Here is a 21,920-nt window from a genome sequence, read left to right on the forward strand (position 1 = left end):
AGACTGCAACTAGATTCCTTTAAATTATTACCCATCGTGCAATAGATAAACAGGAACTGAAATGATAGCCTACTAAACTCAAAGTTGTATTTTCGTGTTTCTGCAGTATTGTTTCATGCGTGACATCCCTAACCGATATAGAGTTGTTCTGTCACGTGGAAGAGCCAAATAAAAATGTATAAGAAATGACAAATATTGTAAGAATAACAAATAATTATAGGCTACAGCTGTCGCCTATATTTGCCCCTTCCTGTTTGGTGTTGGAGAGAGGTCACTATTGGTTTTTATAGTTCACGTCACTATTTGCATGAGCCACGACTAGAAAGACTTGCGATAATATCAAACATGTTTGATATTGTCGTAACGGCAAAACTAGAAAAGGACTGACTCCGACTGACTTAAAACCGCTAAGATTGGCACCTTACACTTAACGATCTAGTTGACGGGAGCGAGCCGCGATTCCAGTACAACTCCCATGATTTCTGTACGACTTTGGAAATTTAGTCGCCGACTGTGAAAACAGGCCAAAATCGTACAATGTAAGGCCGCCATAAGGAGTAGCCTACTCCTAGTGGTAAGATAAAAGCCTTTCTGAATAGCCTACGGCCCCAGTTATTCATCATCTTCCGTTCTTGTGTAGCGCACGCAGGGCTTAATTTGAGCCGGAACACGCCGGAACATGTTCCGGCACCTCCGACGTTGGATCCGGAACCTTTTTTTATTGGATCCGTCAACTCTTACGTCAATATAAAAAATAAATCGCCTAAAATAAATAAATAAATAAATTACTGTTTGTGTAGTGTTCAATGTTAATATCTTTCTTATTAGTCTTTAGAAATAGGGGAAAGACCAAACAGGATACAACAAGCTAATCGAGGATTAGAAAGTGCTTTATCCACAATATTGGCCACAGGAGGGTGACGCGCTGTTCGGGGAGAGAGAAGTTGAGATGCTATGCCAGCAGTTTTGCATCGATAGCCCGCGGAATGTCATCAGGGCTTTCAGGGAATACCACCTCTACCATCTCCTCCCCATTTGCCTTGTCGGCCCACCGCTTGCCCGGTTCAACCCCTTTCCTTACGTGAGGTCATGGGTGTCAAGGACATAGGTGTAGAGAAAGAAGCAGGGTAATGGAGGCCGGGGGTCTGGATGCTGTATGGGCCATTTTGGACAAGTAGGCCTAGGCTACAGTAGGAAGAAATTGCGCTTCCACGCTGTATCTAGTTGATCATTGATTAGGCCTACTGGGTGTGGGTGGTCATGATTGCAATATATAGCATACTTTATCGCCGAGGCTATTGGCCCCTTGTTGGACTGTTTTGTTGGTTCCCCTGTATCTCCTGTTTTCCCGGTCTGTGTGCGCGCTTGTGTGTGCGCGCGAGTGTTTGTGTCTCCCGCTCCCTCTCTGTGTCATATTATGTGTCAGTTCCGATGTGTTTTGATTAGGGGGAGGTGTCCGGGGGGGAATAGGGGTTCAGATAGGTATTCAGATGTGTCAATCAGAAATTATTAATCATTCCACGCTGTATCTAGTTGATTATTGATTACTGGGTTTTCATCATTGCAATATATAGCATACTGTAGCCCATATGTTTTTATTTCGGCCTATGCGTAGAATGTTTGTCTAGTTTTTTCCGATAATTTGATAATGGATAATTGCTGTTTTTTTATTTAAATTTTTTACATTTTACACCCATGAAGTGCAGTGTTGCAAGTTCTGAAGTTAATAAACATTGCCCTGGTGTACACACCGCGTTGTTTAGTTTTTTTTAGTCAGAGCTATGTACGCAGGTTTTTTTGTTGTTGGTCCATAACCTCAAATCCCCGTTTTGAGTCGCCGGATCCACCCCCCCTATGCGCTCCGGCACCTCCCACTTTAAAAATTAAGCACTGAGCGCACGCATTCTGAGACCTGTCACCTGTCACTCATTATCGTAAGGGAGGTGTTTGGAATCAAGCCCGCGTTACAATCATCAGCCAATCAAGGTGGTCACGCTTGCCCATTTACACAAATGAATGGTCGAATATTACTGATGATCATTGTTATTTAAGAACATGCAGTGTGCGTAGGGCACCAAAAACATCTTGCTCGTAAAAAAGCATCATACCGCACATTGTGGCGGGTCTGTTATTTACTGTAGGCTGCGCAAACCACAGGGCAAGCCTGCATTCGAGGCCTTCTGTTGAAGAATTTTATATAAAGCCTGCGCTAACAGTAATCCTCCTGCCCCTGATAGGCCTACCACAGCTGTGGATATGTGTGGAATGTTCAAGTAATAACACAATCCAATGTGTGTCTCAATTGTCCCCCGCTGACCACCTCACACATTTCTCTAGATTTTGCAACGAATTTAGATGACACAATGCCATACAATATGCCAGTTTTAGGACACAGAATAATGTTTGTAATGATACCAGTTAGGCCTACGTTTAACAGTAACAAGTGTAATGAGCTATTCATTGTCGAAGGTGCATGGTCAAGTGAAATTCTTACTTTGGAAAACAAACATTTGCCAATATCATCGCCGATCATCAGAATATTGCTCTGGACTGCAGGTAACTTGTTAAGCCAGTGGTTCTCAAACTTTTATTTAATTCCCCACTTTGATCAAGGGGCATGACTGATGATAGTGGAGATAACGTGTTATCCCGAGGCCTTTGCCAGTCAGCATCTCCGACGGTAGTCTACCCTATTAAAAATATAAGTTTTCGATGTCCCAAACGGAGAGACATAGGCTACTTTATTGTTTTTAACGATCTCTATGCTACTCACAAAAATGTAGGCATGGGGACATGATGAAGTAGGCTATCCAACTGTCGTGTGTTAAATTATTGTGATTACGAGCCAGTGGTTTTCAAACATGCGTGACTCGGACATCTAACTAAATGCAACAGGCTCATATCGTCCTCGCATTCGCAAAATGAGGACCAGTGTTTTGTCAAATTGCAAATAGCTATTCGTTTTAACGAATTTTTTATGATAGTATGCTTTTTGTATAGGCTACTATCTTAATCTTGGAATATCGGGAGGGAAGTGGCGCGTCTGCAGTCAGCCAAATATGAATGTAATTCTGCGGCATAAAGCAGATGTATTTGTTTATTGTACAGAAAAATAAAAATGACATGTCAAGCAGTCAATTGACTACATTGCAGTCAAGAAGTAGGGCAAATTAAGACACTGTTTTGATTTGCGTAGTTGCATTGCCCCCAACACTGACAATAACATAGCAGATTTCGATTTTCGCTACCACCGTGTAGTCAAGCCTTAAGCCATACCCAAGTAGCCTTAATCGAGGAAATGTTTAATTATGCATGATTTATTTTGCTATTGAATTTGTAGGCTGGGATTCCTCTCGGTAACAATTATGTTTGGTAGCCTCCTGCTTTTTCAGAGGGGGCGGCAGTCAGGCTACTGACAGAGCGATGTATAGTGGCAGAGCGACGCACAGTGGCTGAAAGTGGTACTAAAGCATCACGCAGCTTCACGCCTCGTAATGCGCGACTGAAGTGGCCATTTGAAAGTGATGCCCACTGTAGATCCGGGGCTATTCCCAGAGGATCCGGGGCTATAGCCCAGAATGCCCAGGTCTAACGACGCCACTGGTAGCATATATTACAAAACTTCGATGTAGCCTAGCTAGAGAGTTTGATGACAGATGTTGCTGTTTCAGATTCCCACGTAGCCTAAATTAGAAAAAGCAGCCTGTTGCAAAACATTCACTTAGCCTAGATGTTTGCTATAATGAATATCTTGATTCATTGACAAATAAGCTGTCACAAGACAACATAGACCTACATTCATTTAATAGGAACACCATGCTATTGCATAGATACAAAATAACCAGTGGTGCAATTGGTTAGCAGGGTGGACTACTACTGCAAGCTTGCTATTTTAGTGAGCAGTTCGAGGCCCAAGTGATCTTCATAATTTTTGCGCATTATAATCACGATGTGTGTTTCTGCACAAAAAACGAGCAACGTTACTGTTACTGTTGTTACTGTTTGTGATGCAAAATTACTGAGGCAAAATTCATCTGCATTATTCAAGGCATGCATTCGCTGTGTTTGCTCATGTTATAGGCTATCACCAGTTAACATGGACATCAGGATAGCTAGTAAGCTAGTAGACTATTTTACTAGACTAATGATAAGCGTTGCTCTCTGTGGTAGTGGTGATAGTGCTTACTGCTTGGAACATTTTGCCTCAGTGAGACTCATGTTCGAAACCCAACAAAACCTTCGCTGATTTATTTTGACACATTTCCTGTTTGCACAGCATTTTGATGCTTAAGCAGACATGCATTATACATAGCGATTCCCGCGTGTTTTCGGCAAGATCTTGCTTCATATTCTGTCGTGCACTGTAGGCTTGTGAAAATGTGAATCTCCAGCACTGGAAGGGCGGAGGCAGAGCAAAGCGTTGTTAACAAGTAGGCAGGGTCTTGTTGAATATTCACGGATTTTATGCAAATATCACAAGTTAACCTGCTCACCATCTAAACTGGAACACCGGTCATACAAAGCAGATGCTATTGCTAACTCATTCATTTTTAATGCTTAGCATGTTAGCTAACATTAATAGGTTTGTATGTGCTAACACTTACTTGAATGTTCCCACTGTGGCTTGTGGGGTAGAATCTAACTTGATGACACGTTTAACATTTCTGTTGTTTACTAGTTTATGTAAATCACATAACACATGAACTGTTTACATACTACTGATAGCCCATTACTGTACACAATAATACTGTGCCCATTCAGTAGCGTACATTAAACATCAGGCGTCCTGTTTACACATTTAACATGTTATTAAGCACTAGTAAGCGAGACTATGTTGCGCATAAAGCATGAAGTGGGCATATTGACAGATATAAGCGAACGTCCCGACCCGGTGGACTTTTTTCTTCGACGTTTTAGATCTGAATGGTGTTGTTTGGATACTAAGTTGTTCGTTTTAAACTGAACTAAAAGTACAAAGCATGTGTTATTTTCCATTTTCGAAATGGTGGCTGCATGGGCTCTGGCTCCAGTCATTATTGTGGCTAGGCTGGCTATTATTGGCTTGATTTGGTCATGAGCACTGGATCATAGAGCACTGGATGAGATGGCAAACAATAAAATAAAATAAAAAAACTACCGTAAAACTTCAAATAATAGCCGAGTTCCAAATGGACGCCTGTCTCTTTTAAACGCCTGGCGTGGGTACAGGTTTTGGGTTAAAGGCCGGTCTCCAATAGACGCCTGGTCTGTTTTTTAGTTCCGGGTTGTATTAAAACCCGTCAGATCGTCTGTTTAAAGCCCGTTGCAGAAAGGAGTTCCCAGTCAGCACACATACCTCTCCAAGACGCATGGAAAATAACTGAACAGCTTAATTACATCGCGTTCCATTTAGAACGTCTTATTTTGATCTTACAAACAGCGGCGGCATCTCTCTGTCAATGCGTGTCGTAGTTTTACATCTACTGGAGATCTTCTTGTCTTAATTATGATCGCGTTCCATTTAGAACGTCTTATTGGGTGTGAATTAGATGCTGCACGTCGTTGCAAGCTGTCGCAAAGCATTCACCATGTCTGGTCACATTTGCAAGGTTTTAGAATGTTGCATCAAGTTGCTGTAATAGAATGTTGCAGCTCATCTCGTTGCTAATCTTTGGTGTGATTTGGGCTTGAGTATGGTGTAGACTGCGCACGCTAACGTTATGATTAGATGCAATTAAAAGACTGCGGTGGGAAAAAAGCTAGGGTTCCAAATTTTATAACTTTTTTCAATATGAGCTATGCCTATATGCAGGGGCGGAGCCAGACATTGTAAACATTCGGGGCTTAGCCCATTTAATTTTTTTTAAATAACCCCTTAAATAATGACTTTAAGGTGAAAGTGAATTTTGTGTAAACTAATGGACACATTGAGACTTAAAAAATGTGAAACTAACATTCAACAGATTCAAGGTATCTGACTGGCACTACACTGTGTAAAATTATAGTTTTGGGTCTTTCAAGAGGCAATATCTGTTCATATCTGTTTAGCATGTACTTAGTTAATTAAGCGTTTCTTATGGTTTGTATATTATAGTATTTGTTTATTTTCATTAGGCTATTGTTTGATATGACACAGTGTTTCCCACAGAATTTGATTCAATTTGTGGCGGTAGCTGACTTGGACAACGGGGGGGGGGGGGGGGGCTATTAAGATCGTCTTGGTAGTGTATAAACTAGGTCTAATTGAGTGCCTGTCACTTTAAGATGTTCGTGATTAACACAGTTAACGTTAAAAGGCTGCTTGATGTGTGGATCGATGCAATTCATAACGTTTTCTACAAAGTTAAAATAAAGGTTCCTACCTTTCCTTGGGACAAGCACTTTTGAATTTTGGAAAACATTTTCCATTTACATCAAGATTTTGCAAACATTCAGAGTCAATAAAATGAGCCCTTCAACGAAATTGACAAGCAGCTGTAAGTAGGCTAAGCATGCTAAATTCTACATCCAAACAGTATTCTAACGTTAGCTTTGAGATACTGCCTGATTGCATAACTTAACTTTAAGTTTAGTCTCTTCAATGTAGCCTGCTATGTTGTGATAAGACCTTAGCAGAGTTAACTTCAATGCAGCAGTTTTGAACAAATTTGCGCAGCATGGTCACGATGCTAAGCGGATTTAATAGCAATTTAGCCAGACGTCTTCTATGCAATGCTTCAACAATCGTGATTATTTTGTTAAATGCACATGCAGAGGAGGGGCAGCAGGCTACGACAGAGAGCGGGGCGGGGTAAGGAAAGGCTGCGTGCGTAAAAAGCGCAGCTCAATGGCAATGCAAGGATTTGATCTTATATTTAAATTAAATTAAACATAGAATATTCATCTGTGGCGGCCGATTTTGATTTTGTGGCGCCCCGCCACAGATTAGTCAATGTATGGGAAGCACTGTGACATTATTGTTTATTATTGCTATTCTCCTTCTTCCTCTTCCCTGATCTCATCTGTGTGACAAATATATAGAATATGTTATACTATAATATACATAATATTATGATATATTTTACAGTATGGCCAGTCATCATGATACAAGGGTATTTTAGAAGGAATGCATTATCATCTTGACATAGGCGTTTCTAAATTATATTAATTTTGTAATTTAGCAAGATTATTCATAGGTTTCATCAGGTCCCTTTACACAGGTGCATAACATAACACACTTATGGAAAGGGCCCTTTCCTCTCAATATATCATTGTAATGGGTTTTTTTTTAGTTAATAATTAGTTAGGCAGCCAAAACAACATAACATGACTTATATTTATGTGGACTCTTGGATTATAAGATCTGTGGTGGTGGATAGGATATCAACAAGGTTTTAAGGTAGGCTAACAGTTAACATTCTTTTGTGCAACATAGGAAAAAGTTGACATGGGCAGATAACTGTTAATGGGTTTTTCTGACATTTCAACACAGTGTAGCCTAATTTATTACAAGACGAGGATCACTTTGTTTTGGGAGCTGGAATTTCTTATTCTGCAGTAGGCTTAGCTAGCCAATGAGAGTACTGAATTTGCCTTTTCCGCCGACGAACGAGGACATTTAACGTTAACGTTAAGCATTTAGGGAGCTAGCCAAGTAGCCTAACGTTAGCCTGCCTAACTGACTGAAAGCTCTTAACGTGAAATCACCAACCTGAAACAACACTATCCGTCAGTTCACTGGGCGATGCTGTTGCTTGAACGGAGCTGGGTGGTCTTTTGAAAAACTTTAAACTCTAATATCCATAACGTTTCAACAACATGTACACAAAGTGTTTTATCACAGACTGTAAAAGTGACAGACTTCTGACAGAGGCTTTTTGGAACACCGAAGCCATGACGTAGCGTTGTCAAGGCAGCATTTTCACTGGATCTAAACAAATCAATCTAACCATTGAAATCACCATAGCGGATAGCCCAGAGACCTGGCATAGATCGTGTAGCAAGTCAAATTATTTTTCAATATTGGGCTTTGAAAATAAGTGATATATTTCCTCAGTAATAGAGCATTTTGTGACATTTATAGAGAAACCGAGGGGAAGTTATATTGGAAATAAGAATTGCCGGGAATTTAAAACACTAAAAAAAGATTAAGCCCCCTAAGCCATAGCCTCGTGAGACCATCCTGATCTCGCGAGCTTCAGGGTTTCACTCGCAGATCAGTCTGGATACTTTCCGTTAAAGAAAATTTGGAGCAGTTCACCAAACGAACGTCCAATCAGCGTTGGCTTTGAGGCGGGTTGAGGTGTGACGCAACGAACAACATGACTGCATCCACAGAGATGAGCATAGCTATCGCGCAAGTTTTATTCAAATTAGAAAGTATTCCTGGGTAAACTGTGAAGCTATGAGTCTCAGCCATGCACCTGGGAAGAATGAACGACACAGACATCCTCCACGGCTGATTCCAGTTCATAATGGAGGAATATACTATCTTCAGAAGTGTAGGGCCTACCGTGAAAACTTGATGGGAATTGTCGTTGATTAGGTTCATAAATGGTAAGTTAAAACATCTTAACGTTTGTCACGTTACCTAACTTAATTGTATGTTAAACGGCATTAGAAGAATACTTTGTTCATCTAATTGGTTGATTTGGCCCGTCGATAACCAACAAAGGTGGTGATAGACAGATGGTTTATCCAATCAGCTAACCAGTATGTCCGCCCCTTCCCAAAAGTTCTTCAATGAAAAGTTCCCAGATGGATATAGAGCTGCACAGTCCCGCCCACAGCCAAAACGCGGTTAGGTGCCGGATGTAAGATTCCCATTCATTTGTCCCATTGACGTTTGGAAAATCCGTATCTAAAGAGGTTTACAGCATGTCTTAGGCTAACCAGCTACGGCATAACTTATAAGCATACAACATATCATTTCGAGTGAAAAAACGAAGAGAAAATCCAAAAAAAGTCAAAGGTACAAGACTGTGTACATATTTTCATTTCCGAGCGAAGGAACTACTCATCCCATAAACCACCGGGCCTCACTGAAAAATATATAAGCAGCACGAACCAGCGCGAAATCGTTCATTTCCAACCGGCGACAGCAGCGAACCCTTTCCTCCAAACAGTGATTTTTATATAGTGAATGTGCAGTTAATAGCAGTTATTTCAGGAGTAATCGTGTAAATAATAGTGTTTTGATGTTGAATTTTATATTTATCATCGTGTATTTTATATCGTGTGTGTGAAAGTGGTTAACGTTAACGGCAGTGCTTCGTAACGTTACCTGACTCATCCTATGCTCTCATCACTGCTCAGTCGGGCTGATGCATGGTCTGCTCTTGGACCACCATATTCAGTTTATTAATTTGCCGTGAATTATTACACAAAATGTTCATTAAATGCACGAAGTATTCCTAGGTTAATGATTCATATGAATCATACAGTATGAAGGCCTAGCTAATGTTAACTAGCACTGCTAGCAGCATTAACATTACAACCTTCCTGCTTAGCTAACTCACCACAACTTTGTAGGTCTTGTCCCTCATGCTGCTGACCCTTACAAAACCCACAAACTGACTCTCGGACACACAACAGTCAATAATGTGACCCGATTTAAAGTGGCTTTCACCCCTTTGGACACTCACTAAAACATAATATTCATACCTGTGTTGCAGCATGTAGGCTAATGTTAGCTGCATTATGTAATGACATACAATGTCGGAAATGCTAAAGGTTAGCCTGTCGGCTAGTGCTAGCCTATCTGAAAAGTTTGAGTGTTTAAACTAACATTTACAGTGGTCTATTTGATAGTGTATTGACCCTGACTAAGTTCGTGTGATGTATAAACCCCAATCCTTGTTGATACAAGTACCAATATTCGTCAAGAAAGTTTTTAATCACATTAAGATTTTCGCCATAGGCAGTAAAAAACTCCTCCATCTTTGTCAATATTTTTCCGCTGAGAAAGTTTCAAACTATGACCATAACGGCCTTCCCACCAATCAGAGGCATCACTGTGGGATTGTTCAGGATTGTGGGTAATGAAGTACTTATCCAAGAGATCGCGAATAAAAGGCATTTATCTCAAAACAAGGTTAGTGCCCCACAAACTCTTGGTGTCTATAGGAGCATATACAATCGCTTAGTACAACCGTAGCTGGTTTTAAGTCTACCACGTGCAGTTAAGTTTTTATGGCTTACACCGCAATTGTCAATGGAGAAATTGCATTGACTTTTTACATCCGGCATCGGCTGTGGGCGGGACTGTGCAGCTCTATGCGGAGCAAATCCATCTGGCGGAGTCAGGTTACCTAAGCCACCCCCTAGCTCCGCCACTGCCTATATGTCCGACTTCGTCATCGTCAGGCCCGTCGCTAGAAGGCAAGCAAACCAAGCAATTGCTTGGGGCACCGAGCTGGCCAGGGGCCCCAAGACAATGACTGGTTAAAAATAAAATGCAACGACAAACTGTGAGCGCCCCTTTGATAGTCAATGCAGTAAAGTGCAACGACACTGTTACTGGCAATACCGGGATCCCCCTCAAGGGGGCCCCTCTCAGTAGTCGCTGACAGCAGCCAGCCAGCCAGCCAGGTTTGTGGTCTCTGCTGCTGCCGCGAAAATATAAAACAGGCAGTCATGATGAAGCGGAGTTATGTGTCCGGAAGCCAGAAGAGAAAGGAAGAGGATGACAAGAAAAAACAAGATAGTGGTAAGTGATAAATTACACTGGATAAAATAGCTCTACTTGTCTTGTACAAATGGTGTAATGTCGCAGCAGGAAGGCTAGCCTAGCAAAACATTTTTATGTTAACTACCTGCCTGACGGCCCATGCTGCTTGTAACAAACTAGAACAGTTAGCTCAACTTTTTTTTCCGAATGGACGGAATATGGTTACATTCTATATTATATCGCATAGCCATACAAGAATGATTTCATTCGAGTTATCCCTCTATACCCCGTAGCGGCCGTCGACGGCCGTTCTGTATTCTCCTGTAACGGCCGCAATTCTTAAAGAGACATCTGCTACAGTATAACCTTTATACATGAAATAATACAGCGTTAGTGGATAAATAAACACCAGACTTTTATTTTGACACACTTAAATGGCTAGGTCGCTATTGACATTTCTCCGGTATTTTTGAGTTTAGCCTGTTGACTGACCGGCTGAGGACTTACGGTGCCTCTGGAGTTATGGCTTCTAACAAGCGTCCGCGTCTTTTCTCATTAGATGAGATAGTATTGATGTGCATCCACCATGTTTTGATGTAAGTGACGATCATATTGATGTAAGAAAATGACAAAATAAAAACATGAAAGTGTAATAAATTTAACGTTAGCATCCTCCCGTTTGTCATGACTGACTTAGCTGCCTCTCTGGCATAAAAAAAATCGTATGGCTGTCACTGTGAAAGTCAGTTTGAGTTTAGCTAGCACCAGCAAAATATAGTCATAATTCAATGATGGGTCATGGCCAGGCTTGGAATTTCACCATTCTGGGGGCAAGGCCACTTGGCCTTCAGTTGGGCATATTTGGTGGGGGGCACAAAGGCCACATGTCAGGGCACCAAGGCCAAAGTTAACTATACAGTAGTAGGCTATACAAATGATCAAAGTTTCACTGCAGTAGACCTGCATCACTGTATGAAACATTACAAAAACATGAAACATGACATATTACATATAACTGTAACTCATCTGATCATCTAATATTTACAGATATCTAGGCTATATTTAACATTTATTTTATATTTGGCCTGTTATGAAATCATGTATTGAATTTAAGCACAGCTCAGCTTTAAGAAACTCAAATAGCCTAGATGCATCCTTAGCATTTTGTGATCATTAAGGCTACTTTCACAAACTCTTAGTCAGCTGTCCTCTGATTAACCTATATCTAGGCGACATTTGCAATATTTATTTTGTATTTGGCCCGTTATGAAACAATGTGGAACAATTTAAACACAGTGTAAAACTCCAATCCCAAATTTGGAGACATCCATGTATGTTGAAATTTACTGCAAATTCAAAACGGGATTACTCTGGAACGGCTAACTGTACAGGGGACTGCTTTGCACCTTTCTGTTCGGTAAAGTCTGCTGTTTATTCTGATATATGGTTTGTCATATGTTAAACGAAGGGTTCGTGAAGTATTCCACCGAGATGAATGGGTAGGGAGATGGACGCAAAACCTTCAGTAGAATTTATGATTAAATTGAATATTATTTACTTTTCTCGCGAACCGTTCATCACAGCAATTAGCGGCTAACATCGTTTAAAAGCTGAGAAAAAGCTCTTTCATGTGATACTTGTGATGTCTGTGTGATGAGGCTACTTCGCGAGTAGTTCAACTGAGACGAATGGGTGAATTTGGACGCACTCTTTCTTGCGCTGTCACTTTCTCCACTGCGTAATTTGCGCTGTGAATGCTAAGATTGTTTTGACAGGCCATAGGTTTAATATATATCGCTATTAGTAGGACGCAAAGCAGAATATTTAAAGGGGGCACCAAGGCCACCGTGGCCTGTGCACCTCTGATTTTCAAAGGGGCGTCACGGCCAACGCAAGGGGCTACGACGGCCATGGCCGTCGTGGCCGCCGTGAAATTCCTACCCTGGTCATGGCCTAATTAACAATAAAGTTTATGATAAACCCATGCCAGGTTTATTTGCAGTTATATCTTAACACATAACATTAACATTACCCCTTTCTGGCATGTATAGTAAAGCTAACATTATCGTTATCCCACTTACATATAGTTATTGCAAACTACTACATGTATGTCTCTCTATGAGTTTTTGTTGACTAATAACCAAAGCGGGAACCACCGTTGTGTTTTCTGCTTATGGATGTCAGGAAAATGTATTTGTATACAAGTAGGCCAATGTCTCGTCATCTTCGTGATTACAAAAAAGCCTGCTAATTTGCTACCTTCACTGATGTAACGTTAACGTTAGTCTGACGGTGTGTTTCCACACAACGAAATTTCGCGTCGCTCTCATTGAGGTTGAATGGAGACGAAATTCGCCCTAGTTGGGCGAAATGAAAGCGAATCGCAGAGGCAGGCGAAACAAAGTTGGCCAAAGTTTAACTTTATTTAAATGAGGACCATTCGAGAACCAATCAGGTCCGCGTCTTTGTGTTTGGAGGCGGGAGTTACAAAAAAGTCTGACCAAGATGGCGGAGACTACCTGAGCTGTAACACGAACATTTGTATGTGATTAAAATGTTTCTACACGAACATTGGCACTTGTATCAACACGAATTGTGGTTTATATGCCACACGAACTTAGTCAGAGCACATACACCACTAAATAGACCACTATATATGTTAGTTTAAGCACTCGATCTTTTTTAGCTAGCTGACAGGCGAAATGCTAGTATTTTAGGACATTGGATTGCATTGTAAACCTAGCTAGACAGCTAGGCTACATGCTGCAACACAGGTATGAAATATATTATGTCTTATAGAGTGGTGCCCCGCCCCTTCCGTTTGCCTCCATGGGACCTATCTTTCAAAAAAATTTGAACGGCAGTCTATGGCGAAAAATAAATTATTTTCTGGTCCCGGTTGACTTGTGCCTTGAATTACCCATATGATGTTTGTCAATTTTAAAGAAAATTTTTCATGTAAAGACATTTGCAGTTTGTTTCGTAACTATTGAATTACAACATTGTGAAAGATCGTAATTCCAACGACTACAAACCCATAAGTCGCGCTAGTGACGTTAGCTCATTCACAGCCACACTAGATTGTACAAGCATACCAGCAACAGGTCTTAATTGGGCTTTCCTTGCCGAAGAAAATACCATGAGTCAGAGGATTAAACACATCAGGTAAGTTGTATTCGTCCATAGACTGTACATTACATACTGTTAAGTGACATAGCAGGCAGCAAGATGCAACCGTTAACTAGCATAACAGCTCTTATCGTTTCATTACGTTGGTGACGTACATCGTTCGAGACGAGAGATGTAGTCCACTGAGTGAATTTGCACAAAACCAACATAACTTTTGAAGTCTATCGAACAACAGTACTTTCTTGACGTGAAAAATTATCTTTTAAATTCACACACATCATATGTGAAATTTGTGGCACAATTCAAACTGGACCAAAAAATAATTGTTATCTCTCCATTAACTCCCGTTCATAATTTTTTGAAAGATGGACCGGAAGTAGAAGGGGCGGGACTTCACCACTCTATTGACCTTGTTGTTTCTATGAACATGAATTGTTGTTTATAGGCAACATCAACTTAGTCGAGGCATAAAGACCCCTGGATATCTTCATTAAGTACTTAAACGTTTGAATTAGCTGATTAGCCTAATTAGCTCGCTTGCCACCACTGGCTAGACACTGCAGTCAAAAGGTTAGCGGTTTCGCTGTCACGCCCCCGAGGCGAAATTTCGCTGGCCGAAAATCGCGAGGTGTTTCGCTGTGTGGAAACACACCGTGAGACTCGTAATGTTAGCACAGGATAGGTTGAAGGTTAGTGAACGAGTGCAACAGGTTCATTATCATCAACTGATTAAGTTTAGATAAATTATATAACATGATGTGCATATAAAACAAAACGTATATCCATGTCAGGATTAACAGTCCCTGTTGTTGGTGACATGCTTATCAAATGAGTCATGATTTCATGCGCTATGCTTCATGGCCTACGTTAGTTCATATCCTCATCATTTTTTAGCTGTAAGGCTCACTGTCCAGCTAAATCCCAAATAAGTGCAAGATATGCCAGTCTATTTCAATGAAATCAGTACTCATATAGTATCTTGTTTCCCAGCTTCTAATACAGAAATATGTGAACCATATTTATAACTTTTTGTTAGTGAAAAACTTTGAGACTGTAAGTGAGTAGGCCTATGGCCGTCTATGGGAAACATGAATATATAATTCTTAATGGATCATATATCATTTGAAAGAGCAGTTTCTAATCTTTAAACTGAAAGAAACTTACAATTGACACTTTTCATTAGATTTTTAGTTATTCTTGGTTATTTGAAATGTTTCTCAAATTGCCCTTTTCTCTTAGAATTCCCAGGAATCTGGGGCATTGTTGTAGCATTCCACTGGGGTATAGAGGGTTATTTTGTAACATTTATTTTAACTAATGACAGAAGACATCCCGAATTGCATCCACATATCGCAATGCACTAACGCAAAAAGTTATTTACACTCGTAGCCGAACACAGTGAGATGCAAGCCTTCCAATCCACTCAGAAATGTAGGCTGATTATACTCTCACGTAGGCTACTTAAAGTGGCAGGCAGTCAATTAGACACACCACCAATGTAATGACATTAAATGGCGTTTGTAACAAACGGAAGTTCGGGAGTAGCATGATGGAATTTGCCACGCCTCCTTCAATCAGACAGGTTATTTATTCGCAGTCTGCCTCTATCTGCCGAAGTTGCCCCTCTTTCCCTGGATTGGTGCCACCACCCTATAGGCTACCGTATCGGTATCTCATCTGAGACCATGTCTACATTAAATAGTAATACAATTTAATCTATGTGGTGATCACAAAATGTATTTAAGGGAGCATCGCTTTAACTCAATGCCGGCGTTGGCCGTAAGACAGCTGATACACAGGAGCTGTTGCTCTGTCGCTTATTGCCAAGAGGGCAAGGAAGGAATTTTTCTCCTTTAAATGTCTGAGTTTTTCGCCTTCCTCTGTGTTCATTGAGTGTCAGCATATTAAAGCCCTTCCCTATCTGACCAAGGGAGCACCTGCACCTGCGTGTAGCTCTGCCCTGTTCCTCGGAATCCTCTCTAATAATGTGTTGCTGCTCATCACTTCTCTTGCCGTTATAGCTACCGCAGTTAGCTACAGCAGCCTATTTTAATTGCTTAAGCCTTACTAGCCTACTAAACATTGGGGTGCATTAGATGTTGAACTTCACACCGCGCGTGTTTGGGCTGTCATTTTCAACATCTACTCTCTCCTGCAGCCCTATACAATTTGGCAAATTAGTTTTTCCATCGCATGGAAAGATCCCCCCTCCAGACTACGGACGCTCCGTTACTCGCTTTCAAACGCAGCTCAACGCTGTTCTAACGCAAATCGGAATCCCAGCAGGCCGTTACATATTTTATGGTGCAGCCACCAACGCGGCAAATAACGGCCTGTCCGATCAAGCGCTCAAAATTCTCGCCCGTGGTCCTCCGACGCCTATCACTCTTATATCAGATCAAGTCTCTCTGATCTGAGGGAATTAGCGCACCTCGCGCTCTCACGTCGAATTTGTTTGCCTGGTCCTGGCTATAGGGTCCCTCTTCTTTAACACATTTTTTGGGGTGTATTGCGGAATCCTGCACGACTCCTGCCTGCGCAGTTGACTCCTGCACGATCCCGCAAATCACTTCAGGACCCTGGCCAGAGACTTCGCCAAACATGCTTTTCTATTATGCTATTATATCTGTTTGCAAATTACGGATGTGAACTAGTGAAATGGCGTTTGTAACAAACGGAAGTTCGTGAGGAGCATGACGGAATTTGCCACGCCTCCTTCAATCAGACAGGTTATTTATTCGCAGTCTGCCTCTATCTGCCGAAGTTGCAGCATCGGCGTCACTCCGCTTGCAACCCACCACCTCCCCTTACGCCTCCCGTCTTCCATAGTTCAAGAATAAGGGGGTGTATTGTGGAATCCTGCACGACTCCTGCCTGCGCAGTTGACTCCTGCACGATCCCGCAAATCACTTCAGGACCCTGGCCAGAGACTTCGCCAAACATGCTTTTCTATTATGCTATTATATCTGTTTGCAAATTACGGATGTGAACTAGTGAAAGAGAAGTGTAGTCAAATAGTTTAAATCAATATGAAATTACTAGATACTTACTTGGCTATTAGTAATTATGCAGGTCACAGACTATGCAATATTAAAAAGATATGAACATGAATTACCAAATACTTTACTACTTTGATTTTCTGTAATCCTTATTATTTACCTTTTTTTATCCTTTTTAATAAGCATCAAGATGATCAGTGTGATTTTGGTCGTACTAACCTTAATTGCTCTCAATTAAAAAAAAAAATCGCAACTATTTTTGGAATTTTCACTTTCTCCGCAACAAACAGCTAAAAACACCGCAACTTCCATCGCAATTTTTTAGAAAAGTTTCCACAAAATCAGGCATTTTAGGTCGCAACAATCTCAAAAAATCCTCGCGAAATCCTGGAGGGACTGAAAGATAAGGGGTTTGCTAGACCCCAAACCATCATGGCTAAGGTGCCATCTACACCTCATAAACAGGGATACATTAAACCTGCGAACACAAAGTCCAGTACAATAGACTGAAAATACTGAAACTTCTCCCCCTTAAAGGGAAGTATACAGTATGATGAGGGATATACTTGTAGAAAGGAAACTTATCAAACAGACTGTATAACGAGAGCTTGCTGACTAAAGAAAACTTGAAAAACTTGAAAAAATGCCTACACAGTAAATATACGGTAAGTAATATACAAAAAAAAAAACTCTAGTGGTCTCCTCTAAAAAAAAAGACTCCGCACCCACTGAGCAGACATAGTCTGTATAAGTCTTTTCACTGGTTTAATCACTCTACCACGCCTTGTGCGTACGCCACCCCTATGGCGACCAGGAGATGCAGCCATACCAGTGTGGGAAGAAGAATCGAAATCGAAGTGTCTCGCCAGCACACATGTCCGACACAACACACACAGGACTGTTACAGACTGAGGGCGCTGAGGCACTCTCTAATTCCACTCTGACTGAGTGGAATTATTACATTCCCTCCGTCTACAGTCACCGTCCCAAAATCCCCTGAGTGACCACTATGCGTGTCCGAGCAACCAGAAAGACCAGCAACCCATCTAACCGTCCTGTCATCAGTATCATCGTCCAGGCTAGACTGTAGGCTGCCAGCCACACTAATACTACCTCCAGAGAAAGACAGGTGTTCGTCAGTGTCAATTGTGTCATCCACTGGCAAAAAATTCACTGGCATGATTAGGTTTCTGTGCACTGTTTTTATACTACCAGCTAGGCTCTTGATTTGAAAAGTATGGATGGTGTCATTCTTAGCCACAACCGTGTACAGTGTGCCCTCCCACCTATCTGCCAGCTTTTTCTTCCCTCGTTCCCCTTTGTTGGCCAGTAAGACCCTATCACCAACATTAACAGGTAGACCCTTTGCTCTCCTGTTCTAGACCTCTGTCTGCCTACACTGCTGTCTCTCAGCGTTCGACTGCGCTATGGCCATGGCTTCTCTTAAGTCCCTCCCCAAAGACTCAACATATGCATCCATGTCCACTGTATCCCCATCTAGCAGAACAGTCTTAAACATTAAATCTACGGGCAACCTGGGAGCACGGCCATACATTAAAAAGAACGCGGCGAAACCCGTGGTCTCATGCACCGTGCAATTGTATGCAAAGGTGAGGTTGTTCAGCATCTGAGGCCACTTGACCTTTGACCTGGGCGGCAGGGCTCTAATCATGTTTCCTAGGGTGCGGTTCATTCTCTCTGCTTGGCCATTCCCCATGGGGTGATACGGAGTGGTATGAGACTTCTCCACCCCAGCTAACAAAAGCAGCGGGCAGAGGGCAGAGCTTTCTCCTCTGCACAGGTCTACTCACACCTTTACCCCTGCGTGGTCGCTTAGACCCACCTGTGAGTGCAAAAAGTGGCCTGCAATCACAGAACAGTTTTCAATAAAATGCTGGTAGTAAACCACCATGCCTAAAAAGGAGCGGATCTTGCTTGCAGACGGTGTGACGCCATCAGCCTCCATCAAATCTGACTGTGAAACATTCACAATAGTCTCAACCTTATCTGGATCACTAGCCACGCCATCCTGAGAAATGATATGCCACGTCACAGATCTCCAAGAAAATTGCACTTAGCAGGCGACAGCTTCAAGTTGTGCTCTTTCAGCCGTTCAAACACCATAAGCGCTGCAAACTTTCCCCTTCAGACCTGCCAAATACAAGGACATCATCCAAATAGCACAGGAGACTTAAGAAATTTGGATCACCAAAGACAGAGAGCATCATCCTCATAAATGTAGCTGGGCTATTGCAAAGGCCCTGAGGGAGCCGGTTATATTCATGCAACCCTAATGGCGATGAAAAGGCTGTATATTTCTGGTCATCCTCATGTAACGGCACATTGTAATAACCCGACGTGAGATCCATGGTGGAGAAAAACACATTGCCACCTAAAGCTGCAAGGACATCAGCCTGGTGGGGGAGTGGGTGGGCGTCTTTCACAGTGCGCGCATTAAGCCACCTGAAGTCAGTGCATATCCGCAGATCTCCGTTTTTCTTCCACACCAGCACCAGTGAAGAAGCGTACTCACTACTAGACTTTCTAATAATTTCCTTCTCCTCCATCTCATCCAAAGTCTCTTTCAACTTCTGGTAGTGGGCCGGGGACAATCTGCGATATGGCAATCTGAATGGACGGTCATCAGTCAACCTAATCCTGTGGCAGAACCCATGCGCCTCACCACAGTCAAGATGGTGACGAGAAAAGACAGACTCATATTCTTTTATTAGGTCAACTAACTTATCCTTCCAATAAGAGGAGACCTGACAACTGTCAATGGGTATAGAGCACCCAGTCCAAGACCCTGCAGCGAAGAGTCACCATTAGCAACACTGCTGCCAAGATCACTCAACAGATAAGCTGCCATGAGAGCCACCTGCACTCACTTTAGCTGCATGCTGCGAAACAAAGTCCTGATCAAAATCCTCCAGTGCAACGCATGGATATACATCAGCTACCTTCGCATTTTTGCGTAAGGTTACTGCAGCTGACGTGGGATTAAAAACCTTGACTGGAAGCCACCCATCTCCCCACATAGGAGAGACAACACGCCCTACTAGCATCTGCCTATTAATACAGCGCGACGTGCTGGGCTCCACAGCAACCGTGCTGCCGACAGAGATGCGCGTCTTAGGTGGTAACCTACCCCACACAAGGTGTTCAGTCATGGGCTGTAGCGTGACTGCACTTCTCAGCCTCAGTGTGCCCACTTTATCTGGGATGGACCCCCCCTCTCCATCTCTCCAGACTGGATAACAGACGCAAAAACTGACTATCATCATTCTGACCTGCAACATCAGGCTGGCTCACAACCCGCCAGAAAGCATCACTGGATTTAAACTGCCTGATCAAAGGCTTCAAAACATTTGTGCCGACAATCAAGGGATCCACCTGTCCCTCAACAATTAACACTGGGACCTCAAAACTGAATCCATACATCTCAATAGCCAAATCGCATACACCCAGAGGACTAGTCTGCTTACCCCCACAGCCAACCAATACAATATCAACAGGGGCTGGAGACTCGCCTGGCAACACACCGGCTTCCCTCAGACGCGGTACAATGTCTGCACTAAGCGTGGTCGCCATTGACCCAGTATCCAACATCACCTTCAATTCAACTTTGCCCTGCACCAACACAGACGTGTAAAACAGACTGTCACTCTGCGCAGCTTTCATGGTGTTTTGCATGACTATTTTACTTGATTTTGGCAATTTCTCACACAAATATGAATACACAGACTCAATATCATCATTTAAGTTGGAGGGTAAACTCAGATGCCTGCCACTGCCCTCCTCCGAATGGAGGCTCTCTAGTTTCCCTGAGGTGGCCTTGGCTTCTGCGCAGTCCCCTCTACAGCAGGACCAACAGCTCGCCTCACATTCTGAGACCTTCCCTGACACTGTGAGCGTGTGTGCTCCAGACTGAAACACAAAAAGCACAATTTATGCAACCTACAGTGTGCATGGGTGGAATGATCAGCACTCTGACACACATCGCATTGGAAACTGCGCTTCAAACTCTGCTTAACCCGGCCCTGCTGAGTAGCTTGAGCATTACACACTAATGCCTTCTCCAGCATGCCCATTAGCCTGTCCAGTGTGGTACCCTCTGCAGCTGCGTTATCTGGCTTGCCCACCCCCACTGAAGAGTCACCAATGGACATATTGCAATTATCAGCCTCAACTACAGGCATACAGTAGAAACAGTGTGCTGCAATACATGGCCCCTCTGTACCTTGTGATTTCTTAAATACTCATCCAGCGGCGCCTGGACGTCACAGGCAGTCGACTCACTCTGAGGTTTACTTCTACAGTCTTCTACTTCTACAGTCTGCAGCCGCAATGCCCTTCCGTCATTCATCATGGACTGCTCCGTTACCTCAGCCGCTTTATTCAGCCGTATCCAGTAGTCAAGAGGCTGCTCCTTGACATATGGTGTAGTAGCATAGAAATCAGCAAGTGGCATGCCTGAATGCACAACAGCGGTCTAAGTATGCGAAAGACCGCATCCACATCACCTGAGTCAGACACTTGGATATTACTGCGAAGCCAGATTTGTATCACATCTCTAGCAATGCCCATCAGTCTGCTAACCAGCTCTTCCACACACTCCCTCCCAATGTAGCCACTCTTATTCAAATACGTCCGCATTAACCCTCTAGGCGCCACTGTCGAGTTTACTCGACAAGATGCGGTTCTGAATAAAACGGCCGATTTAGTCAAATAGGGTGTCATATTTCGTTCGACCTCCACTCCACTAGATGGCAGACATGTCATACGTCATCCCCGAGTCCGAAAAAGTTCATGCTTTAAACAAAACTTGAGCTACAGCTCATTGAATCAGTGCGTGCCGATTCATACCGGAGCTAGTGTGCGTGTGAGCCACTTTGTCAGAGCGATATTGTCAACGTCAGCGAGTATTTGCATTAGATTATTGTCTAATGGCATCAAAAAAGTTTACCTGAAATGAAGTGTTGGGTCTTCTATTCGCGGACCCTGATTCTGAAGGGGAATATCTGCCTTCAGAAAATGACGGTGATTTGTTTAGTGAGGCTTCAGATGCGTCCCTGCCTTGCAATGATGCAGCTGGACAAAGTGAGAGTTTACTCCATAGTTTAGCTTACACCAAGCACAAACGTTGAATCGTTTGCCCAATGTCA

The 21,920-nt window shown here is 42.6% G+C and overlaps 1 protein-coding gene across 1 annotated transcript in view; it reads left to right on the top strand.

Annotated features, from left to right (window-relative positions):
- stk32c (serine/threonine kinase 32C) overlaps nucleotides 1–21,920 on the top strand; it is a 484,207-nt gene that overhangs the window by 103,367 nt on the left and 358,920 nt on the right. The window lies entirely within an intron of this gene.

This window comes from Alosa pseudoharengus, unplaced genomic scaffold (genome assembly GCF_046254945.1).
Source record: "Alosa pseudoharengus isolate Yale_2024_CS ecotype anadromous, Long Island Sound unplaced genomic scaffold, YU_APseudo_1.1 YU_APseudo_1.1_scf_15, whole genome shotgun sequence".
In the NCBI taxonomy this organism is placed as follows: domain Eukaryota; kingdom Metazoa; phylum Chordata; class Actinopteri; order Clupeiformes; family Clupeidae; genus Alosa; species Alosa pseudoharengus.